Here is a 26849-nt window from a genome sequence, read left to right on the forward strand (position 1 = left end):
AGTGAATATGAAACACTGCCCCCGCAAAACCTGTATTCATATCTCTAACAACCGTTTCCTCCTAACCTTGCATAATGATTAACCAGGTCTCAGAATATTTAAGATAGCTCCTATATGGCTTCTCCCCTGCTTCTTTCTTATATGTTTGACCGACAGCATAGTTGTTGGAAGACATGGTGTTTATTTTGTTGATTCTCATTTTTAGGTTTCATAATTTTGGAATATTTTGTAGCAAAAAATAAATCCACATAAAAATTTTCTGGCAGTCCATTCTCTCTCTCTCTCTCTCTCTCTCTCTCTCTCTCTCTCTCTCTCTCTCTCTGTTATTCTGCCATTACAACTTAATGGCGAACCATTTACAGATATTCCACAACCTGCACTACGTAAACCAGAAACGGTGATGGTCGAATATGACCAGATGAGATCCGCCATACAAATGAAGCTGAGCAAAAATAAGGATCAATGAAATATACTCGGAGTCCTGTAGCGATTTCATGCTCTTTATTGCAGCTTGTAAAACAGTGATTCAATTGCCCCCCAAACCTCAGGCTTTTATATACATTATTTACACAATGAGTCTCATCTGATTGGCTGATTCTGCATCCCTCCTGGAGCCTGATTGGTCTTTTCCTGCAAGCCAACCAGTTGTTGCATTCTAGGATCCTACTTGCCTATTGTTCTAGGATCCAAGCTTAGTACATAACAATCAACAAAAGTGGAAACTCCACAAATGTCAATGATATACAATGCTGCATGAAAGATAAAGCACACTGGAGTGCAAACATTGCAGATGTAGCCGGCAAATTTGCTTTGAACAGTTTGGGCTTCGATAGTGCAACTGCTGCAGCCGTTCTGTCTGCCTTACCTTCTAAGAGAGTCAATTGTTCTCAAGTGTCAGCAGGTTTGCTCAGGTGTCTATACATAGGTTAAAAAGGTAGGTAAAGGACCCCTGGATGAAGTCCAGTCAAAGGCGACTATGGGGTTGTGGCATTCATCGCGCTTTCAGGCCGAGGGAGCCGGCGTTTGTCCACAGACAGCTTTCCGGGTCATGTGGCCAGCAGGACTAAACCACTTCTGGCACAATGGAACACCGTGATGGAAACCAGAGGGCATGGAAACACCATTTACCTTCCTACCACAGCGGTACCTATTTATCTACCTGCACTGGTGTGCTTTCGAACTACTAGGTTGGCAGGAGCTGGGTCAGAGCAACGGGAGCTCACTCCATTGCGGGGATTTGAACCGCCAACCTTCTGATCGGCAAGCCCAAAAGGCTCCTTGCAGACCCTCCAAGTGTCCCTATTTTACAAGGACAGTCCCAAATTTACAGTACCCCCCTCCGTTTTTTATTTGATCCCAGAATGCCCCGCTTTTCCTTTGGACATCCCTATTTTCACTGGAGAAATAATACAGTGGTACCTCGGGTTACATACGCTTCAGGTTACATATGCTTCAGGTTACAGACTCCGCTAACCCAGAAATAGTGCTTCAGGTTAAGAACTTTGCTTCAGGATGAGAACAGAAATTGTGCTCTGGCGGCGCGGCAGCAGCAGGAGGCCCCATTAGCTAAAGTGGTGCTTCAGGTTAAGAACAGTTTCAGGTTAAGAACAGATCTCTGGAACGGATTAAGTACTTAATCCGAGGTACCACTGTAATTTTATTATTATTATTCATCACAGAAATAGTAATAATTTTATTATTTATACCCCACCCATCTGATTGGGTTGCCCCAAACACTCTGGGAGAGGCTTCCAACATCTAAAAAAACAAAACATTAAACATTAAAAGATCTCCTCTATAGAGGGCTGCCTTCTGATGTCTTCTAAAGGTTGTATAGTTACTTATCTCCTTGGCTTGAGGGTCATATAGCTCCATACCCTCCAACACTTCTCCGATGAAAATAGGGACGTCCATGGATGAGTATAAATGCAGTAGATCAGGCAATGCAAGCTAATTGTGAATAATTACGTCTGTTCATTTGCAAACCATAAAGCAAGTTTCTAATTCATTAAATATCTACTGTTTCACTGACTAATCAATTGATTATGAAAAGTTTGTACAGAACATTAGCCTTCTTCCTGTTTATATAGTTCACTGTTATATAACTTTCATATAAATTTGAATACAGCAGTGCTTATCAAGATTAAGGACCTGATCTGAACCCGCAATTACAAGGACATTTCAAGGAATTTGTCCTTCACCTGTTGTTCGGGGGCGGGGGGAATGCTGTCAAATGTATGGACTTTGATAAGCTTCAAAACAGCCCCTGGTATTGCAACTGATAAGCTCTGTCCATTTTGCTCCCACAGTCCTAAACACGTTCAGTTCCAAACTGGCAACCACGGCTTGTGTTCTTTTCAAAAATATATTTATGAACATTTAAAACCTGTTCAAATGTCTAAACACAATTCAAACCTTTCAAACCAACCTAAAAAACAGATGTAACCAAATCACGTGCCTGGATAGGATATTACTTGGTTGGCTGTCTTTCAGTCATAATAATAGTAAATTTCAACAGAACCTTAGCATGCTTAGAATTGTAACCTACAAATATTTTCATATGATAATGAAAACAGATCACATGCTACAGATCACAAACCCAAAGATCAGAACTCATTTACTGGGTTTGCAGGTAAGGTTATAAACTTTCTCGAGTTTCTGTACAGTACAGTACAACTTATCACTAATTTTTATATATATATAAAAATCTTCAGCTTTAATTACAAGAAACCTGTGAAGCATCAGTGAAAGCAAAGTGTTCCAAAATCCCCCCATTTGATTATTTTTAAAAAATTGAGACAAATTGCAGACCGTCTCTAATCAAAATGTTGTTGAAAACGAAAGTGAGAACAATGTCACCAAGCCACATGGCAGCATTTTGTTCTAAGCTAAATGTAGCTCTGCCACCAGAGATTGTACTGTTCTCTGAACAGCATCTAAATGATGCTCTTGGATACTGCAGTCTGCCAAAGATTATTTGGGCTTTTTTTATTTAGAAGGACCATGTGGCATTTCTGCTTCCTCTCTCCAGAGCATGATTCTTCTTGCGATCGCCAGTGTCTCCTTCATCTGCCCGATGAGGAGCTCAGAGACCAGAAAGCCTCACAACACCGTAACCAGACCCTCCAATTGCCCCTATTTTCCAGGGACAGTCTCAGATTTACACATGGGACATGGGTGGCGCTGTGGTCTAAACCACTGAGCCTCTTGGGCTTGCCTATCAGGAGGTCAGTGGTTCGAATCCCCGCAATGGGGTGAGCTCCTGTTGCTCAGTCCCAGCTCCTGCTAACCTAGCAGTTCGAAAGCACACCAGTGCAAGTAGATAAATAGGTACTGCTGCAGCGGGAAGGTAAATGGCATTTTCGTGCGCTCTGGTTTCTGTCACGGTGTCACGTTGCACCAGAAGCGGTTTAGTCCTGCTGGCCACATGACCCAGAAAGCTGTCTGTGGACAAATGCCGGCTCCCTTGGCCTGAAAGCGAGATGAGCACCACAACCCCATAGTCACCTTTAACTGGACTTAACCATCCAGGGGTCCTTTACCTTTACCCTTTTTTGGGTATAGCCAGTGCCGGATTTACATATAAGCTAAACAAGGTATAGCTTAGGGCACCAATCTCTTGGGGCCCCCAAAAAAATTTAAAGGGAAAAAAACTGGATACACATTTCCAAAACATAAGATGAAAAAACAAATTACTTTGATAAAATACGTATGTATTTTGTTATGTGTAAAAGGCTTTAGATACCTATTAGGTCCATAAATTACCATATAGCATATATTCAACACAAAAAACAGTGACAATTTGTTGTTGACAAAGGACAGCTGGACATATAAAGGGCCCCATTACCTTCAGTAGCTTAGGGCCTCATCAAACCTAAATCCAGCCCTGGGTATAGCTCATGAAATATCTCGTTGAGAAACAGCTCCTTACACTAAGGTGCAGAGATCGCCAGGCAGTTTAGCAAAGGTTCACAAAACAGAACAAGGGATAGGAGGGAGATTTATAAATTGTCAGATCAGACTTGAGAATTCAAAGCTGCTTTCAGAAGAATTTTTTTTTTATTCACTCGTTGGTTTCACTAGCAGAAGATTGAAAGGCAAATGGTCTGTTGTGTTGCAATTCCCTCTCTGCCGGAAAGTCTTCGCATTATGTGTGTGTGTGTGTGTGTGTGTGTGTGTGTGTGCGTGCATTGAGAGCCCAGCCCCCAGATTTTCTCTCTTTCCATTTCCCCACCCAATAATTTGAGCCCCGGTGTCCGACCAGCAGGGAGAAACTTATTTAAAGTGCTTGCAAGGAGCAACAGTTACTTTGCCTTTCAGTTTTCCTGCAGCGAAACATTGCAGCAGACCTGCCGATCTTCTGTAGTCCATTACCGACACAATGGATGAGCAGTGGTTTGGTCATGAATCATACAGGGAGCTAATAGCAATATCCTCTGTGTTTTATGTAGCTCACACCTACATTCACCAAGACTGGTGATGTCCATTCACAAGCGCAGGAATAATTTTCTACTTCAAAAGTTTAGGGAGGGGATACATAGTTTGGTATTCTTCACAGACTGGATTGGACGGTGTCATAGCTGTTTTTTAGTTAGTTTTTAAAATAAACATAAGCTACTTTTCAGCCGGGAGGGACGCGGGTGGTGCTGTGGGTTAAACCACAGAGCCTAGGACTTGCCGATCAGATGGTCGGCGGTTCAAATCCCCATGACGGGGTGAGCTCCCGTTGCTCGGTCCCTGCTCCTGCCAACCTAGCAGTTTGAAATCATATCAAAGTGCAAGCAGATAAATAGGTACTGCTCCGGCGAGAAGGTAAACAGCGTTTCCATGCGCTGCTCTGGTTCGTCAGAAGCAGCTTAATCATGCTGGCCACATGACCCAGAAGCTGTATGCCGGCTCCCTCGGCCAATAAAGCAAGATGAGCGCCACAACCCCAGAGTCGGCCACAACTGGACCTAATGGTCAGGGGTCCCTTTACCTTTACCTTACTTTTCAGCCATCGCACAACTTTGGGTAATTATCCTTGCCGACTTTCTTAAGAAAACACTTCAACTGGCATTTTAAGCAACATGCTGAGCCTTGAATTGTTTTTTTAAAAAAATGGTGTCAAAGGAAACTTTGCTTAAACACAAGGAGAAAAAGAATGTGTTAATGGATCTTCCACCATCTCCATCTCTGCCCAAAGAATGTGGTGCTTGCATGATTTGAGAATATTGTATGATGAACACTGCAGAAGTGATTAGTTCAATTTCTCCATTCAGAAAAACCCCAGGAGAACAAAGAAAAACCTTGCTACTGCCCATTAAATAACAGGAAACATACGGCTCAGGAAATGTTAACATGTTTGGATAAGCCACCCTCCCCCCCTTTTAAGGACTAATAATGCAAAATGATTGGGGTCACGGCATTACCATTTTGTCTGCTGGTGTGTTTATTTTGCCTAAAAACATAATGGACCAAAAATCTTGCTATCATTAAGCCCTCAACTGTGCCGGCAAAGTGCATTATAGCAAGCAGAAGACGTAACACGTACATTTCCCTCCATTCAAATGGCGCCTGAAACACGAGGCAAACATCACAGACTGATGCTGCCTGGTGCAAGGAATGCAGATAGCATTTCAAGTCGCTTTATATTAGGCATTTGAGTAATGAAATTGTGAAAGATGTTGCTTTTTTACATTCATAATTATAGAGGAGAACAGATGGTGAAGAGGTAGTTCAAAGTAATAGAGATCAATTAAGTTAAACGATCGTGCTGCCAGCCATCCTTGAAATGGAGGTGAGCTGATTTCTGTGGTTCTTAGGTAGAAAATAATAAGGCAAAAGTATGTGGCCTGCTGTATAGTTCTTTCAAAACATCCTTTAAGTGCCAATACAATTTGCAAGCCGAGTTGGTGTTTGAAAAGATAACAAGATATTCAGCCATCATGCACTCTTTCATTTCAGTGCAGTGGTACCTCTAGTTATGAACTTAATTCGTTCCGGAGGTCCGTTCTTAACCTGAAACTGTTCTTAACTAGAGGTGTGCTTTCTCTAATGGGGCCTCTTGCTGCCACTGCGCCGGAGGCACACGATTTCTGTTCTCCTCCTGGGGCAAAGTTCTCAACTCGAGGTAACTCTTCCAGGTTAGCGGAGTTTGTAACCTGAAGTGTTTGTAACCTGAGATGTTTGTAACTCGAGGTACTACTGTATTGTTAAAAGGGGTGGTCTAGAATTTGGGCCAGTGCGCTGCTGTGGAGACCTTGCATACTTCAAAATGGATACCGGGGAGGGCATAGGTAACAGAAAATGGATATTTCCTAAGACTGTTCACAGGTCTTACTGGCAGACCCCCTGGCACCTGTGGCTCTGCATTGGCATACCCTCCAACAATTTTCCAATGAAATTAAAGGTAAAGGTAAAGGGACCCCTGACCATTAGGTCCAATCATGACCGACTCTGGGGTTGCGGCACTCATCTCACTTTATTGGCAGAAGGAGCCGGCGTACAGCATGGCGTACATGTGGCCAGCATGACTAAGCCGCTTCTGGCGAACCAGAGCAGTGCACGGAAATGACGTTTACCTTCCTGCCGGAGCGGTACCTATTTATCTACTTGCACTTTGACGGGCTTTCAAACTGCTAGGTTGGCAGGAGCAGGGACCGAGCAATGGGAGCTCACCCCGTCGTGGGGATTTGAACCGCTGACCTTCTGATCGGCAAGCCCTAGGCTCTGTGGTTTAACCCACAGCGCCACCCACGTCCCACTAAGGAAATTAGGGACGTCCTATTCTATTATTATTATTAATCCCCAATCCATATGACTGGGTTGCCCCAGCCACTCTGGACGGCTTCTAATACATATAAAATCATGATAAAACATTAAACTTTTATTTAAAAGTCGCCCTTTACAGGGCGGCTTTCAGGTGTCTTCTAAAAGTTGCATCTCCTTGGCTTTGGGGGGGGGGTGGCGTCGTTGGATAACTCCAAACCCTCCAATATTTCTCCAATGAAAATTGGGATGGCCTAAAGAAAAGCGGGACGTTACAGGATCAAATCAGAAACTGGGACAGTTTCTGTAATTCTGGGACTGGAAAACAGGGACACTTGGAGGGTCTGAGAGTGCTTTAAATGTTTACAGAAAATGAAATGTCCCTTGATCGTGGTAGGAAATGGCAGGTCTGAGCATCTTCAGAACCACGAGCTTTGCTGCTGGACCATTAGCCTGCCTGTCTAGCAGACTCCCTGGAAAATAGGGACATTTGGAGCATCTACGTTGGTGGCCTGTCATCTGGGGAAAGAGGGTGTATCAGAGAAATATTATCTAGCCTATGGATGATGTACCTCAGAGCACTTGTGGACGAGATCTGGGCTTGCAATGAACCATGGGGGGAGATTTGGAGCTGAGCACTGCTTTCCCTTCCCTTAAGCCACAGGATGCCTGAGAGGAAGCAGAGATTAAGCCTTATAAGTGGCAACCCAAGAAGAACTATGCTAGAGGCAAACTGCAGGGCGGGCGGGCCGAGAGAACAACACTTGCTGTGCGTGTTGAAAGGAGCAGCGTGCAGCTTCTCACAAGCCAAGGCAACTCTGCGATATGCAGGCTGACAGTGTCATGTTCTGGTCTATCCTCCCTTCTCAAAAATCAAGTCTTGTGCATTGGAATAATATAACCTCTGCACAAGCAGGCTTGTGTCCAGTGATCATTGTCTCAGACAGATGGCTGCTATCCTCCCACTGCCCTCCGGGTAGGCATCCGTGCTTTGAAAAGATGTCAAAAAATATAAGCTCAACCAGTTCAACATTCTAGTACAGTCATACCTCTTGTTACGTTTGCTTCAGGTTAAATCTTTTCAGGTTGCGTCCCATGGCGACCCGGAAGTACCGGAAAGGGTTATTTCCGAGTTTCGCCACTCGTGCATGCGCAACTCGCAAAATGAAGTCATGCGCATGCACAGAAGCGGCGAATCGTGACCTGCGCAGACACGCAGACGCTGGTTGCAGCCTTCTCATGTTGAGAACGGGGCTCCGGAACGGATCCCGTTCGCAACCAGAGGTACCACTGTATATAGGGAGAATGGCGATGGGTGAAACCTGTCATTGTTGAATTTTCTTTTTTTTAAAAAAATAAATAAATATTTTTATTGGTTTTTAACATACAAAATTATAAAACGTACCACACAATTTATCACAAATACATTCTTATTGGACTTCCATCAGCACCTCTGATAATCCTCCGTCTTAATCACTTCTTACGCATTTCCTAACTTAATATTGCCTTTACATCTCTTAACATATCACGTCTCCTCCATTTTGGCAATATTTCTAATATTATTCCTCACAGAACTTCTTGCAAGCCTACAAACGTCGTCTGGTCGTCACAAATACTTTTCAAATAATCCGTAAATTTACTCCAGTCCTTGGTAAACTTCTGGTCCCGCCGGTTTTGGCTCCTTCCTGTTAGTTTGTCAAGTTCCACATAGTCTGTTAATTTCATCCTCCATTCTTCCATCGTTGGTAATTCTTGCTTCCATTTTTGGGCCAACAGTATTCTTGCTGCTGTTACTGCATATAAAAAAAGCTTACATTCCTTTCTATTTATATCGTTTCCAACAATACCCAAGAGAAATGCTTCTGGTTTCTTTATAAATGTATATTTCAACATTTTTTTCAACTCATTATATATCATCTCCCAGAAGCATTTCACCTTTTTCATTGTTGAATTTTCACGTGGCGTGACATCCATGAAAGGATGGAAACAGGATTTAGAAGGGGGCAAGGCAGCCAGCTGCTAAATGGTGAACAAATCTGCATTGATTTAATTCAGGAGTGCTCCGAGCTGCAGGCCTCCCCATTTGTTTTCCCTCAGACCATGCCGTCCTGCCCCACACCTGCCATATGTGGTGTGAGGTATGGGCACTGCTATTTTTCTAGGAAAAGAGGTATGCGAACTGAAGCTACCCTTCAAATCTGCACATTTCCAAATTTTGTGATGTGGTTCTCTGACAAAAAAATGAGCACAGAAAGGGTGTACATTAGGGGAAAGGGTGCTCAAAAAGGCTTATACCCATTAAAAAGAATGTATTATATTGGGAACAATTGCTTGCAAAATTGCATACATGAGGAAAGTTGTGTAAAGAAATGTGTGTATTTGATGAATCACACGTCTATCGGTTTTCATGTGGATGCCTTTTATATGAGGAAATGGGGCAAGCTGATGGGGAAATTGAGAAACTGAAAGAAACAAGAAATGCAGGTTTGTCCAACCTAGCTTCCAATATTGCTTGAAGTGGTTTTAATGGTTTTAACTGGGTTGGTGAACTTGTGGACCTTCATTTGTTGTTGGACTCCAACACTCATCAGCTCTGCCCATCATGGCTAATGATGGAGGTGATGGCAGCCATTGTCTAACTACATCTGGAGAGTGACAGATGTCCCATTTTTGCTTTGCAGTATTGCTGTTTTCCAGAAAATTGCAGCTGCAGCTGGTTCTCTTTGTCAGTCATGCAAGAGGCAATCTGTTCCCTAGATGATGGGGGGGGGGGGAATCCTTGTTGGTTGTGTCACAAAGCTCTTTGCCCAGATGTTGGGAGCCATTGATGAAACGGATCTTAGTGGGAGGCTCAAAGGGCATTTTCCACATGTGCCTCCTCACCCCACCCCCAAACATGAGCAAGCATTTCCCTGCAACTCAAAATATTGTGTCCCAAACCAACTGATGGCTTCTCCAGTAGAAAGAAGTAACTCAACCCCCTTTGCCTTATCATTTATGCCAAAGCTACAACAGATTTTCATAAACGGTGATGATGATAAATGACTTCTGAAACTTACGAGCACACACAGACTTGAGAAGATAAATGTACCACGTTATGACAATCTCTTCTTTACCCCCTAAATAGGAATAGATAGAAGGGTGATATTTGATTTTTTTGCTTCTAAGACCAAGGTCCCCTGCAATCAAAGATGTACAATGGAAGTTTAAATTTTGTTCTCTCTCTCTTTTTTTTGAGTCAGATTAAATATATTTCCACTGAATCCTAAATATTTTTCATTAGTATAAATGTTTCTAGTATGTTGTTATAGCAAGTTTCTCCCTTTTGTCCTGAGTTCGAGCGTCTTCAAAGTCCATGGCACCTTTGATGAAGGCTGTTCTGCAATTGGAGCGCTTGCAGGCCAGTGTTTCCCAGTTGCCGGTGTTTATACTACATTTTTTAAAGATCTGCTTTGAGAGAGTCTATAAACCTCTTTTGTTGACCACCGGCATTACGCTTTCCATTTTAATCCTGTAACTGTTCCTATCCATGGCTAGATAGCAGCTTAGGAATGTAGAAAGTTATCTTTTGTTAAGATACAACATTGGTCCATCTGGCTCCATCAGTTTGGTCTGTGCCCTCCAGATATTTTCAATTCCCACTCCACCAGAGCCAATAGTCAGAAATGATGGGACTTATTTGGGGAGAATGGGGTTGTAAGAAAGAGGGGATGCAAAGGAATCTTAAAGTGATCATTCTACTGCATGGGCTCACCGGTGCATTTTGGTTTGCAGTTAACTCAGAGGCTAGGGACATGACACTTCCAGACTACTGTTGCATAGGAGGAGAGGAACTTGTTTAACTTCATATCATGTGTACAGCCATGACTGGAATGGTAAAGGGAAAGGCACTTGAATTATGGGGTGAAAGGTCGTGAAAGGTCGGGACTCCTTTAATCAACTTCACAAGTTCACAAGCTCAATACCTGGCTTCCCCCAGTTTTAGCCAAACCCTGGTTCCCCTCTAAAAACAGTGAGGCTATCATAAAGCTAAGGTAGCCTCCTCTACCTCACTTATTATTATTATTATTATTATTATTATTATTATTATTATTACACATTTATTCAAAAGTTACAATACAGCTTTGCCCAAAGCTGTATTTGTCCAATCGACTCCTTAATCCCTCATCACTGTCATGTTCATTCACCAAATACCCTCAATAGGAACCCAACAGCCAATCTGATCCACTAGACATTTTCAATTAACATACAGTGGTACCTCGGGTTACAGACGCTTCAGGTTACAGATGCTTCAGGTTACAGACTCCACTAACCCAGAAATAGTACCTCAGGTTAAGAACTTTGCTTCAGGATGAGAACAGAAATCGTGCGGCGGCAGTGGGAGGCCCCGTTAGCTAAAGTGGTACCTCAGGTTAAGAACAGTTTCAGGTTAAGAACGGACCTCCGAAACGAATTCAGTTCTTAACCTGAGGTACCACTGTATCACCTCTACAGACACCTCTGTGATGATGGTGGCATGAAAATATCCTGTTCTTCTTCAATAGAAGAGGGGAAAATGAGAAAAAGGAGACACCTCATACCTGTAAGTTGATTGCTGAAAGGGAAGCTGCCAATGCTAAGGGAAAATGGTGTGAGTTTGTCTCTGCAGTTATTTGGGAAGATATAGTAGTCCTGGGGTCAGTTATTTCACCTTGATCACCTAGTATACTCCATGATCACCCTACTTGCATGCTGTGGTGGTCAGTCTCCGAAGGGAAGGCAATAGTCACCCCACCGTTCTTTGCAACTGGGAGAAGAGACATCTTGTGTCTTTCCAGGATCTTGCAAACTTTCCTACGCTTCCAAGGTTGGTATTAGTAGTTGTGGGCTACTAGAAAAGCAAATTATTTTACTGAGTTACCTATTTGATTGATTGATTGATTCTATTTCTATGCTGTTTTTTATTCAAATAAATCCCAAAGTGGCTTACAAACGAAAGATAAAAATAACATAATGGAACATCACAAATACAGCACAAATCGTATAGCATACGTAACAAATCATCAGTAAAACAATCACAAATCACAAATAAAACAATTACCATCTATGTAACACCATTAACAAAAGAACTAAAAAATAAGCTAAACATCACAGTTAGACCAAAAATCATATTATAGGATTCACAAAGTACGACAGCATTCACATCTATAAAACAATATTAACAAAATAGCAACAAAACAAACAAACAAGGCCCTGTTGAATTTGCCTATCTTCTTGAATTCTTTGAGAAGAAAATTTGCCAATTGAGAAGAAAATTTGCCATTATTCTAGAAAATAATGGGATTTAATTTTTGTAGGCCCATTAGGTCCTTGCATCAATAACTGATGCTATGGGGGATCAAGTATTACAGGGCGATTGCTTTATGACCCAATTGCCATCCGTAGCGAAGCTTCGTGCAATATATAATATATCTGAAAACGTTGTGTGTGTTCCGCAAGCAGAGGTGCACATTTCTGGCTGCTGCTCTGAATGCATACCCTCCCCAAGTCTAAGTATGAAAAAACAACCAAACTCCCACAGATCAACATTCCAACCCCCTTGGAATGCACTGGAATGCTGCTGGCTCGCGGATGGAATGCTTGCCATTATTGTGAGTAGACCGGATGCCCAAAGTTTAAATAATTTTGTTGAAGAACTGACCCACTTTGAGATTCCTTCAGTGATCTGTGTAGCCTTGGCTACAAGTGTACCAAATTACAGCTTTTTGAGGTAGACATTTGGGGGTTGACATTATGTCCTCTCCGGCTTTCGGGAGAAACTAAAAATATATCACCCATTTCGTGATTAGGGTGAGGTCAGCTTCCACCAACCTAAGAAGGTGATCACTTGAAAGTATTAGCAAGGGGAACACAAGCCGGGAAGGTACTGGTTGGTGTCCCACCAGAGGATCTCAGGAAGAGTTGTAGTTCAATGGTAGAGCATCTGCTTGGCATGCAGAAGGCATCAGACTCAATCCCTGGTACAGATGGGCGGGGAAGAAAATAATAATAATAATGTTGTTGTTTAGTCGTTTAGTCGTGTCCGACTCTTCGTGACCCCATGGACCAGAGCACGCCAGGCACTTCTATCTTCCACTGCCTCTCGCAGTTTGGCCAAACTCATGCTGGTAGCTTCGCGAACACTGTCCAACCATCTCATCCTCTGTCATCCCCTTCTCCTTGTGCCCTCCATCTTTCCCAACATCAGGGTCTTTTCCAGGGAGTCTTCTCTTCTCATGAGGTGGCCAAAGTATTGGAGCCTCAGCTTCACCATCCGTCCTTCCAGTGAGCACTCAGGGCTGATTTCCTTCAGAATGGAGAGGTTTGATCTTCTTGCAGTCCATGGGACTCTCAAGAGTCTCCTCCAGCACCATAATTCAAAAGCATCCATTCTTCGGCGATCAGCCTTCTTTATGGTCCAGCTTTCACTTCCATACATCACTACTGGGAAAATAACAACAACAACTCCTCCACAAACATATCAGGAAGAATTTTCAATAAACAGGTTGCCAGGAACCTCAGTCTCAACCCCAAATCTCCAGCCTCCTAAAACAGCTCTGTAGGGCCAAAAAAAGAGACTGTGTTCCAAGCCCAAATCTGAGAGAGAGAGAAGGTGGGGGGGGGGGAGAGATATCAGGTTTAGAATACCTGCAAATGGATCAAAAACAAAAGTATGATTATTACACATATCTGAGGAATTCCTGAACCTTCAGTGGAACGAAAGACGAAAACTATCCGCCCCTTAGGGATGACTTGAATTGTGCTTTGGTGATCACTGCCATGCTTTCATCAACACCCTTAGCAACACCCCAATGTGAAGATTTAGAATTTCACTCTTCTCTTCAGCTTACAGATGAAACCTGGCAGCTCTGAGGGTGTAATTAGAAGAGCAAGGTTGAAAGCCAAGAGTATGAAAGCCAAGAGTCAGCATCTAGGAGAGGAGCTGGCAGAAAAAGCTCACTTGTGCCAGGAGAAAATGCTGTATTTAGAGGAAAGCAGAGCTACTCTGCCAAAAGCTGGTGGCACTTCCATCGTTCTGTGTTGGGATTGTTTATGACATAGTAAATACTCTGTGTGGGATGTCATGTGGCAAATGAGCCATAAGCCCTGAGAAACTGCACAGTTTGCAAACTTGAAAGCTTTCTTTGTAACGTGCCGGGACCTTGAACCAGGGACTCTGTTGCACAATCAGGGCAGAAGGAATGTACACACTGATGTCTTTCTGCTTTGCAGCAGGATCAGGTGACCTGAGGAACCAGTAAAATACTAGCTGCTCTTAAATAACTTTATATAACTAATGCCTCTGGCACCAACTCTATAGGGCCGAAGTGTCTCCGGCCCTCCCTATATCTGTGGGAAGGGGTCCGATTAAAGTGCAGAAACCAAAATGCTTGTTTACAAAGCTATTGCACTACCAACCTCCAACTCCTCAAAAGAGTCCGTCAATGGTGTCTCCAAATTTTTTTACACATCACTTGGGAAGATAGGCGAACTAATGCCAGTGTAGTGGAAGAAGCAAAGATTACCAGTGTCAAAGCAATGATTCTTCAACATCAACTTCATTGGACTGGTCATCTTATGCGGATGCCTGATTATCATCTTCCAAAGCAACTACTCCATTCTGAACTTAAAAATGGAAAGCGTAATGGTGGTGGTCAACAAAAGAGGTTCAAAGACCCTCTCAAGGCAAAAAAATAATAAAAAAATAATGTAGTATAAACACTGACATCTGGGAGCGCTCCAATTGGAGAACAGCCTTCACCACAGGTGTCATGGACTCTGAAGACATTCGAACTTAAGACGAAAGGGAGAAATGTGCTATAACAACGTACTAGAAATGTTTATACTAATGAAAAATACAGTGGTACCTCAGGTTACATACACTTCAGGTTACATACGCTTCAGGTTACAGACTCCACTAACCCAGAAATAGTGCTTAAGGTTAAGAACTTTGCTTCAGGATGAGAACAGAAATCATGCTCGGCGGTGCGGCAGCAGCAGGAGGCCCCACTAGCTAAAGTGGTGCTTCAGGTTAATAACAGTTTCAGGTTAAGAACGGACCTCCAGAGCGAATTAAGTACTTAACCCAAGGTACCACTGTATTCAGGATTCACTGGAAACATATTTAATCTGGAAGGCACGCTTTGCAAACCCTCACCATGATCAGCTCCTGCCCAGAAACCTATGTCCCCACTGTGGAAGGACGTGTGGATCCAGAATTGGCTTCCACAATCATTTATGGACTCATTGTTAAGACTGTGTTCATGGAAGACCATCTTACTCAGCTACGAGTGATCGCCGAAGAAGGAGGAGGAGGAGGAGGGAGTGGAGGGAGCCATCATGGAGCTGAGTGTAGCAAGGTTTCAGCTGTCAGTTCTTCCTGAACATGAGTGAGGAGGAGCTGCCAGTCATTGAAGTTGCTCTGTGCTAGGGTCCATGCTTGGCCTCCTCCCGATGATGAAACATTGCATGCGTGTTGTGGACATGATGTCACATGTGTGTGCTGGGCCCCCTCAAATCTTAGGCACAAGTCAATGCCTCTGCTCCTGCCTCTGTTTTTTCGCCTGTGAGGCTGAGCAAGGTTCTAGCTCCATATAGGGTGAGGATCTGCAGGTACATCTGGAAGCCTGTTTCTCTTCTACAATACTAGAACTTGGGCTCATTTATGGACATTAGATTCAGGCAGGCTAAAGAAAATATTATACCATACAATATGTAAGCTATTTGCACAAAGTGTGGTGGTGACCTCTAGTTATGAAGGCTATAAAAAAGGATGTCCATCCAATCTCTGCTTAAAAACCTCCAAGGAAGGAGAGTCCACAACCTCCCAAGGGAGACCATTCCACTGTTGAACAGCTCTTCCTTTCAGAAAGTTCTTCCTGGTGTTTAGTTGGAATCTCCTTCTTGTAACCTGAAGCCATTGGCTTGAGTCCTACCCTCCAGAGCAGGAGAAAACAAGCTTGCTCCCTCTTCCGTGTGACAGCCCTTGAGATATTTGAAGATGGCTATCATATATCCTCTTTTCCAGGCTAAACATACCCAGCTCCTTCAACCTTTCCTCATAAGGCTTGGTTCCCACACCCTTGAACATCTTGGTTGCCCTCTTCTGTACAACATTCCAGATTGTCAACATCAACATATATGATGGATGTTTGGTGTAGGGCAGATGGTCATGGCTCAGCTGAAGTGGACTCATGAGCCAATTGGGAAGGCCATTTGGCAAGTCTAATTAGGCCCATAGGCCAGAGTATTTCTGCCCCAGTCCACACTGATTAACAGTAGCTCTCCAGGGTTTCAGAAGGGGGTCTTTCCCAGCCCTACGTGGAGAACTGACCCTAGGATCTTCTGCATCCAATGCAAACTATGGACCTCTTCTCCTTGATGTTCTACTTGTAGGCCTTCCAGAAGGAAGCTAGTTGGCCACTGTGAGAAATGGACTGTGGAACTAAATGAACCATTGGCTCGATCAAGTTGGCTTCCTCGTGTTCTTCTGACTGTTCTTCAGAAGATGCACAGACACACAGAATGTCATCAGAATGCATGGATGATATCGTAAGAAGCTTCCACTCATAATAAAAAGCTGACAAGCTCATAAACACCAATAGAACATGCAGAAGCTCCCCTCCTCTCTTTTTTAATGCAAGGAATTTTATAGCCACAGTAAAGATTTAATGGTTAAGTTTTTCCACACACACACATATGGATAAAAACATATCACGGTGAGAATAAATTAAGTGATTCATATAAGAGCATTTCAATCTTTGACATATTTTTCTCAAAGTGAGAAGACGCCAGAACACATTACTCACCTGTTCATGTAATTATGAAGCTTGAAATATATAGCTGGTGTCAAAGGATGGATTAAATTCTACTTATAGACTAATCATGTTTCTCCTGTATGTCTTCAAAAGGTTTCATTTTGAGAATTATTATTTTCATGCTGTTATGTAATTGCAATTTGAAGCAAAAGTTGATTGGTTTTACAGAAGTATATTTTATATAAATCCCATACTTAAATTCTTCTAAACCTACTCAGGTTCAAGGTGGGAGGGAAATGCCTGCTCTTGCGAAAGATCACACTTTCATTCCACTTCAAGGAGGTCCTCTAAACTCAATTAGCCTCGCTTAAGACCTTGGTTAATTCAGATGTATGCGCTGTTTAGAACATACAAAGTTGCCTTTCCCCCAGTCGTACCATTTGTTCATTCTAGCTCAGTTTATTTTGACTATCAGGGCTCTGACATGGTCCAAGGTTCAGGCCTTTCCCAACAGTCAGTCCTTGATTCTTTTCAGCTGAAGATGGCAGGTGTTGAGAGCATGGCAAAGAATATGCTCAGCTACTGAGTCATGTTCTGTCCCCAGTGCTGATGGAATGTAACTGGAATCGCACAATGGCATGTTACCGGTGATGGCCATTTTGTGTGGGTGTTCCCTTCCTGGCATAAGTGATCCCTGCACTGTTATGTCTTGTTACACCCCTAAGTTCCCGTTCTGTTCCCCTTTCTTCCCTCTTCCGGGTCCAAAAGGACCCACACGTCGGCAATCGTGCATCATTTGGACATGACTAAAATGGTCGCCGCCTGTAGTTTGGATGAATAGTTAGAAGGTCTCGTCTTGTGTATTCTACATGTGCCAAGACACAGGTGGAATCCTTAAACTCATGCAGCAACCTCTGTTGGATGTGCCTCACACAGAGAATCTTTCTTTTTAACTGGTATGTATGTGCATACATAAGGGACACGGGTGGCGCTGTGTGTTAAACCACAGAGCCTAGGTCAGCAGTTCGAATCCCCGTGACGGGGTGAGCTCCCATTGCTCGGTCCCTGCTCCTGCCAACCTAGCAGTTTGAAAGCACGTCAAAGTGCAAGTAGATAAATAGGGACCGCTCCGGCGGGAAGGTAAACGGCATTTCTGTGTGCTGCTCTGGTTCGCCAGAAGCGGCTTAGACATGCTGGCCACATGACCCGGAAAGCTGTACGCCGGCTCCCTTGGCCAATAAAACGAGATGAGCGCTGCAACCCCAGAGTCGGCCACGACTGAACCTAACGGTCAGGGGTCCCTTTATCTTTTTATGTGCATACATTCCCACCTAATGGATCACTGCCTTGTTGTGGCAAAGGGGCTTGAATAACTCCAAGAAACTATGAGCTATGCCATGCAGGGCCACCCAAGACGGACAGGTCATAGCCAAGAGTTTAGACTAAATGTGATCCACCTGGAGAAGGAACTGGCAAACGACTCCAGTATTTTGCCAAGAAAACTCCATGGATATAAAAAAAGGGGAAGCTTTGAGAAGAAAGTGAGAGTTTCCAAGGCATGCTCTGGTTCATGGGGTCAGAGAGTCGAACACAACTAAGACAACTAAACAACAGCAAATATGCATACATTGTTAGGCCCCACCCACACGCTCTGCCTCTTCTCTCAGATTGTGTGGGTATGCCATACTTATGCACAATGTATATGCACAGGAAGTTTTGGTTCATGCGAAACACCCTCCCCTCCTCCCACTCCTCCCAAGTACAATGTGAGCCTTCCCCAAATATTTTCCCTGCAGCTCGGCACTGTGCTGTGGGACGTTATTTGCACGAAGCAGCCTCTAGCGCAGTTTTGCCTGCTTCCACCATGTCTGCGGTACAGTGGTACTTCGGGTTAAGTACTTAATTTGTTCTGGAGGTCCGTTCTTAACCTGAAACTGTTCTTAACCTGAAGCACCACTTTAGCTAACGGGGCCTCCTGCTGTTGCCGCGCTGCTGCTGCACGATTTCTGTTCTCATCCTGAAGCAAAGTTCTTAACCCGAGGTACTGTTTCTGGGTTAGTGGAGTTTGTAACCTGAAGTGCATGTAACCTGAAGCATATGTAGCCCGAGGTACCACTGTATATGAAATCAGCCAGACCCCATGGTAAACTGCTGCACACAACAGTTTTTGACATGAAATGGCTTCTATTTTTTTCAGCAGTTAATGCACCACAAATGTAGCATCCACAGGACCACAGGACATATGCTTTCTCAAATGTTCACTCTCCAGGTGGATTTAAGGGTGTTGCTAAGGTCTTCTGCCAAGATATTTGGTCGTCAATTTTGATGAAAAATGGGACAAGGTGAGATGTCAAAAAAAGTAGGATACATATAACCTCTTTTGTTCAAAGGGCCTGGAGAACATCATGAACCTTACATTCGGTAAGTGTGTGGCGCCTTAAAGACTAAGACGTTTATCGTAACATAAGCTTTGTAGGCCAACCCACTTTGTCAGATGCACAAAATGTTATCTTCAGTTGCCGGAGACCTGGAGACCTGATCAATTGCAAGCTGCCTTTCTGAAGCCAGAATACAGGAAGCTTCCGTGAAGGCATGCCCGAAGCGCAAGACAACAGCTCCCTAATCTTTCAGCTAAGCGGGAATCGCCGAGGGCTAACCTTCCTATTGTTTGAAGCTGCTGCCGTTAGCTTGACTTGGCAGCCGAAGGTCAGATGCAAACACCAGCGGAATCTGGAACTCAGACTGCTCACAGAGCTGTAATGCTCATTCATGCTGATAGCATGGACCAAGCTGGCAAGGCACATGTCTCAACCCAAGTAGTCAATGCTAGCAGTGTGCAAAAGGACAGATTCACCAACTCAGCTGCTCTGCTGCCAGAGGGTTTCTCTTCTGGTCTGTTGATTTCACTGCTGCACCCTTTTCCCCCTCTCTCCACAATCTATATTGGGCAAACTTTTTGAAAAACAAACAGACATCCGCTGAAGAGTACCAAATATTTTCTTTTCAATACAGTTGGCATACGTGTGTGTCTGAGACACTGAGTCAAGGGCTGGGCCCCTTTCACAGGGCAACATAGCTGTCAACTTTTCCCTTTTCTTGCGAGGAATCCTATTCGGAATAAGGGAATTTCCCTTAAAAAAAGGAAAACGTTGGCAGCTATGCGGGGCAACTTGATGCAAACCAATCATTTAACAAAGTCGGTGGCTACAGAAAGGTTCGATTTCTTCCCCTCATGGAGCTAGGCTCTTCATATTAAAAAAAAAAAGCGAAAGGTTTTTCAGTTAAGCTGGGTTGCTTATACAAAAGCACTCATCAAATTGCTTGCTACGAGAAGCTTCAATTTTGAGCAGACAAACTCCATTTCTGCAATCCTGCACACTTCTATCAAACTCATCTCCTCCGACCTCCGGTTCCTAATGTGCCTCAAGCGTGTAAAGCCAGGTCATTAGCAGGAAGGAGAAAGGGAAAGCTTTTCAAATGCGCTCATCTTGTGATACAAAACGTAGCTCGTTTAAAAATTCACTTTTCGGTCATTTTCTTGCCGCTTCTCGGAGGAATATATTGCATCTCTGGGGATAAAACGCTAGTCGTTCTATGAAAATAATATTTCTATCCCTAAGTGATATCTGAATGAAAAGATTGCACATGGTCTGAGTGGAAGCATAGGTAATTGCAGTGATTATATGGATAATCCAATCTATTAATGTTTAGGACAGTTTGGCTAGGCCCTATTATTTGATAACATGAGTGATAGGGATGTGAATATAACAAAAGCCCTGCGGGGTCACAGGCTTGCAAGAGACATTGGAAGAGCCATACTTGACCGATGGTTCAACTAGACCAGCGTGCAGTTTCCTACAGCATCTAACCCAGGGGTGACCAACTTGGTGTCTTTCAGATGCTACTAGACTGCAACTCCTATCATGCCCTATCATGGCCATGCTGGCTGGGACTGATGAGAGCTGAAGTCCAACAAAATCATTACTATGTTGGCTTCTCTTGATGTAACCAGATGCCTCTAAGATGCTCACAAGCAGGACCTACAGTCCTCTCCAGGTGTTGCTCTCCAGTAGCATGGTGCCTCTGGAGACACTTTGGCCAAGTATACCTGAAGGAGCATCTCCACCCCCATCGTACAGCCCTGACACTGAGGTGCAGCACCAAGGGCCTTCTGGCGGTTCCCTCACTCTGAGAAGTGAAGTTACAGGGAAGCAGACGCAGCACCTTCTCAGTAGTGGCGCCCGCCCTGTGGAATGCCCTCCCATCAGATGTCAAGGAAATAAACAACTATCTGACTTTTAGAAGACATCTGAAGGCAGCCCTGTTTAGGGAAGTTTTTTATGTCTGATGTTTTATCACATTATTATTATTATCCCCACCCAGAGTGGCTGGGGAAACCCAGCCAGATGGATGGGGTATAAATAATAAATTATTACTATTATTATTATTCATACAGTCATGATGAAGGAATGCGGGTGGCTTGCCAATCGGAAGGTCAGCGGTTCGAATCCATGTGATGGAGTGAGCTCCTGTTGCTCTGTCCCAGCTCCTGCCAACCTAGCAGTTTGAGAGCATGCCAGTGCAAGTAGATAAATAGGTACTGCTGCGGTAGGAAGGTAATCAGCGTTTCCGTTCGCTCTGGCTTCCGTCACAGTGTCCCATTGCACCAGAAGCATTTTAGTCATGCTGGTCACATGACCCGGAAAGCTGTCTGTGGACAAACGCCGACTCCCTCGGCCTGAAAGCAAGATGAGCGCTGCAACCCCACAGTCGCATTTGACTGGACTTAACTGTCCAGGGGTTCTTTACCTTTTTTTTTTTTTACAGTCCTGATGACTAGAAACCATTTATAGACTTATACTTTCTAAAGCCATCCAAGCTGGGTTTTCATGATGCATAAAGTTGTTCAGTAAGAAAGGTAAAGGAAATAAGATTTTGCTGACCCCCAATTCCAACAATATGAAAAGAAACAACCGCAAAGATGCATAGCAGCACTGTCAAAAGAGAAGGCATTTACATATGTGTTATGGATTAAATTTCAATTTTTTAGGTTAAAAAAGATCATCCCAGTCAACTGAGTAGTTAACATTTCAGAAGAAAATGAGATGTGCTTTGCATTTTTAAACAACAACTTAGACAGGGTTTCCCAAACTTTATTTCTTTGCACCTGGCCAAGAGCATAAAGTTCTTATTGTGCCTATATACTGTTTGTCAGTTGGCAACCTTAACTGCGAGCAAACGGAGGCATTTCTCAGCCACGTGTAAGTCGAATCAGTATTGTTCTCGTACGTGTTTGCAAGGTCACTCAAGGATAATAATAATAACAAAAAAGCTGCTTACTATGCAGCTTGTGAAATGGGCATTTCTAAACCCACGTGGAACAAATGGAATCTCGTATTTAGCAGGTGTGATTGAAAAACAGGAGAGGAATGATGTTCTTAACCTGATTTGCACCCTTCTGAAAGGGGTTCTTCAGGCAGGTAAAACGTTGTCTCCTCACATTTGATAACTGCCCGTCAAGGTCTATTTCTGTTCTCTCAGGTATGAATGATGACAAAAATAGCTTCCTCATCCAGTCGCAACGTTCCGGAATCCATTTAGCACTGACACTGAATGTTTGAGGTTCCACGATGTAAATTTTAAAGGTGTGTGTGTGGAGAGAGGATAGATTCTTTCTCACCCTTCATTCGAAAGCTTCACAGATCAGTTGAGCATTAGAGGTGACGGACAACCTCGGATCCTTTCAACCTCAGACTGGCGATTACAATATGTATTTTGGAGTTAAGACAAGGTGAATGGGAACATGCACAAACACTTTGCACATTCGTGTGAGGGAAATCCAAAACAGCAGTTTTCATACTTTCTACCCCCAAGGCCCACTTGAGAAGGCTGCAAGTTACTGAGGCCCACCAGCCAGAGATCAATCTTGGAGACCAGCCTATGCTACGGGAGGTGGAGTTTGGCATGATCAGCTGTCAATGTCTGTCATCATTTCCTATCAAGATCGATTCCATCTTCGGAAATGGTTGTGTCTCGCCAGAGTGGTGCATGCTCTAGTTATCTCTCGTTTGGGCTACTGCAATGCGCTCTAAGTGGGGCTACCTTTGAAGGTGACCCAGAAACTACAACTAATCCAGAATGTGGCAGCTAGACTGGTGACTGGGAGCGGCCGCCGAGACCACATAACACCAGTCTTGAAAGACCTACATTGGCTCCCAGTACGTTTTTGAGCACAATTCAAAGTGTTGGTGCTGACCTTTAAAGCCCTAAACAGCCTAAACGGCCTCGGTCCAGTATACCTGAAGGAGTGTCTCCACCCCCATCATTCTGCCCTGACACTGAGGTCCAGCTCCGAGGGTCTTCCGGTGGTTTTCTCACTGCGAGAAGTGAGGTTACAGGGAACCAGGCTGAGGGCCTTCTCGGTAGTGGCACCTGCCCTGTGGAACGCCCTCCCGCCAGATGTCAAAGAGAAAACAACTACCAGACTTTTAGAAGACATCTGAAGGCATCCCTGTTTAGGGAAGCTTTTAATGTTTGATAGACTATTGTATTTTAATATTCTGTTGGAAGCCGCCCAGCGTGGCTGGGGAAACCCAGCCAGATGGGCAGGGTATAAATATTATTATTATTATTATTATTATTATTATTATTATTATTATTATTTTGTGACAGTGTCTTCCTTGTGGCCAAGAGTTACACAGCTCAGCTTTCCTATATTATAGACCCTCTGCGTGTCCCTATTTTCCAGGGACAGTCCCGGAATTACAGAAGCCATCCCAGTTTCTGATTTGATCCCGGAAGTTCCCGCTTTTGGATGTCCTTATTTTCACCAACCAGAAGGGAGGGGATAGGCGATCCCTCTTTTTTCGTAGAAATGATGGAGGGGATAGTAATAGGATGTCCCTCTTTTCACTCAACAAATGTTGGAGGGTGTGCTATAACTGGCACAGATATTGGCTCTGGAGGTATTGTGACATTTTAGGCAGAATTTTCTGATCCAGAGGCCTGGTGGCTTTTACTGGTGCCCCAGACTCTGAACATTATCTATTCTGAGTAAAAGTTAGCTGAATACTACCAATAAAAGGTAAGACCCAACGCTCATATTTCTCTGATGGAAAGAGTCTTTCTCTAACGGAAGGGATCTCTCTATGACAGAATGACTTATTTTATCAGAGGCAGGGTTCCATACATGGAGAAGCTCTGAGCATCTCAGGCTGCATTCCGATGCAGTAATCTCCATTTGATGACACATACTGGATTGTGTTTTACGCCCCTGACCTCAGTGTATTCCAAATACATGTCTATTCTGTATTAAGTCCCGTTGTTTTCAAGGATTAGCCCTGGTGACTTACACTATCCCTCGTAGAGTTTTGTTCTCTGTTTTCCAACCTCAAAGAAATTTGTGAGACTCTTCTATGGGCAGCAAGCAAGTAGATACTCTGTTGTTACATCACATAGAGTACAGTGGTACCTTGGGTTACAGACGCTTCAGGTTACAGCTTCTTCAGGATACAGACTCCGCTAACCCAGAAATAGTACCTCAGGTTAAGAACTTTGCTTCAGGATGAGAACAGAAATTGTGCTCCGGCGGCGCGGCAGCAGTGGGAGGCCCCATTAGCTAAAGTGGTACCTCAGGTTAAGAACAGTTTCAGGTTAAGAACGGACCTCCAGAACAAATTAAGTTCTTAACCCGAGGTACCACTGTATTTCCCTGTCAACATAATTGTTCTTTCCCAAAGTATATTTTCCAGACTTTGACCAAACTGCCTGTTAAAATTCCCACAACTTTCCTACAGAGCTGAGTCTGCCTGACTCCCAGGGCAGGCTCCCCCCGCCTCCTGAAAATTCAAGCGAAACTTTCTCCTTTTTTAAATTTTGCAATGATCATGCCCTCCCGGTGGAGCCACCCTCTAATTGTATGTAGTAGACATGCCTCTACACACCTTTTTTAATTATCAGGTAAGGAAACCATGCAAAGGGCTGATCGCTAGCCAACTCCTCTGATAGGCTTTCTGGCTCTTCTCCCGCACCCTCCAGTTTAGCAGTCATATCATGAAAACACAAAGGGAAATTAGATGACAGAAGGGAGCTTTTATTTTTGGTGGCTAAGAGCGCAAGCCTCAAACTGGAAAATCCCCAGTTCAAATCTCATCTCAGGTGCAAACTCTGCAGTTGGCCTCAGGCCAAACCACTTGTTCCCATTGGCAACCTGAGGAGAATAATAGTTTCCTAACAGAGCTGTTGCATCAGGATCTGAGCATTACAGGGCAGTTGACCCATGTAGGTGAATCAGTGAACTGCAGCTGGCAGCCTCGATACGAGGGAAGAATCTTTTGGCACTGGACCAGGGCCGGCCAAAGACATTTTGGCATATGAGATGAACAACAAAATGGTGCCCTCTCAAACCAGGGAAGAAGGGGTGAGTGATGATCTACATCAGGAACAAAGGGGAAATAAAGATCTACATTGGGAACAAGGTATTGTTGATGGTAAAGTATGCAAACTTTTGAAAAATAAATAAACCAGGGCTGCCATACGTATGGAATTTCCCAGACATAGCCAGGATTCACTCGTCAAAAATGCCGTTTGGGCGGTATTTTTGAAAGTCAGTTAAAATGCCTGGGAGAACTCGGGCGTATGGCAGCCATATTGGAAATGTTGATTTTGGGGGGCAGAATTTCCTTAAAAATATCTTTAAAAACCTAAACTGAAACTAAAAATTAAACTAAACTAGCTAAAAAAGAACAACCCAACACTCAACAACTTTGCCCAAAACACTCAACAACTTTTGTGTCCAGATTTTCACTTGCGTGGCAAGTCCCCTCCCCCATGTGAAATGAAGACACCGGACACAGAATTTTAGGTTAATGGGCATAAAAAGGCCACAACTTTATTGATTACAGAATTGGAAGGTATTGGCCTTAGGCATTGGCTCCTATCGACTACCCGGCATGGGGACCGGGGAGGGTTGTCCACAAACCGTGGGAGTCCTGTTGAAGTACGCCAACTAGGATCCCACGGGTGTCACCGCTCTGGGGCGTGCCGGAGGCCCTTACCTCCCTAGGTTTCGGACAAGGCCACGCCCCTCGGAGTCCTCTACCGGACTACCCTTACTTTTGGGGAAGGTGATGGCGCTTCCTTCCCCCCTTCATTTGCATAACAATTGACCCCTGCCAATGCCTAACCGCCAATACCAAAATAAGTTGTGACGTTTGCTACGAGGTAGGCGAAAAAACCAAAAGGCTTGAAGTGCGCCAACTTGGAAAAATTCCTACCAGGCCCCTTGCGGCGACCAACCGAAGTCCATAGCAAGGTCAAGGCTAGCTAAACCTAAAGGGAGGGTGGGCTGGGAAAACCGCTCAGCTGGAAAGTGGGCAAAGAGGGCGGTCCCCGGCCGTGCCTAGTCTTAAATAGGCTAGGCTACGCCTCCCCGGCCCGCTGACACACCCGGGAATTCCCTAACCACGCGGGGGCAAGGGGCAGATGTGGGAGGGATTTCTGCCCGCAACACCCTCTCCTCCCAGGTCGGAAATGGCTTTTTTGAAATATGGCAACCCTAAATAAACATTTCTTTAAAAAAATAAAAAATTCAAGGCTCCACTTATTTTTTTTAAAAATCCAAGATATAAACATCAGGGAAGAAAAGGCTTAATTCACCAATAGCTGCTGAAATTTGAAATGTTATTAGTAATCCCACCCACAACATGATTCAGATCGCTATTTGAAAAGCCATGCATCTCCTCAACATTAGGATCCTGAAATGCAATGGGTTTCACAACCAGCTACATTTCTTAAAGCTTCACTTCTTCTTTCCCCCCCAGCTCAACCCACAAGTGAGCGAGAAGATTCTGCCATTCACCAGTCACTCCTCACTTTGAAGGATGGCATTCTGAAAAGGAGACAGCACGTTTTTGTCCGATCCGACTGTGTGTTGTGTCAGGCCGTGGGATGTGATCAGATAGAGAAGAATGCCTGCATTGTCCGGCAAGACAAATACGACTTCTTGGATGTTATTACTAGCCCCTGAAATTAATGACAATTATTGATTTTGTTCCTTCTGTACTTATTTGCAACAGTTAGAAGTGGATGAAAAATACTGTACAAAATAGGTTTGCTCCCAAAAGTTAGACCAGTTTCCCCCCCTATATATATTTAAGAAATCAGTCTAGACTGTCTGCGGCCCTCATTATCTATATAGGAAGGAACAAGGGTAGAAATCTGTCAGAATTTGCTGCCGCCTCCTTGGCTCTGGAAAAAACCCGACAGCTCAGAAACTGCCTTTCATTCACACACATGCACAAATCTGCTTTTGGACCCAAGAGC

The sequence above is a fragment of the Podarcis filfolensis genome (genome assembly GCF_964270895.1).
Source record: "Podarcis filfolensis genome assembly, chromosome: 10".
NCBI lineage: Eukaryota > Metazoa > Chordata > Lepidosauria > Squamata > Lacertidae > Podarcis > Podarcis filfolensis.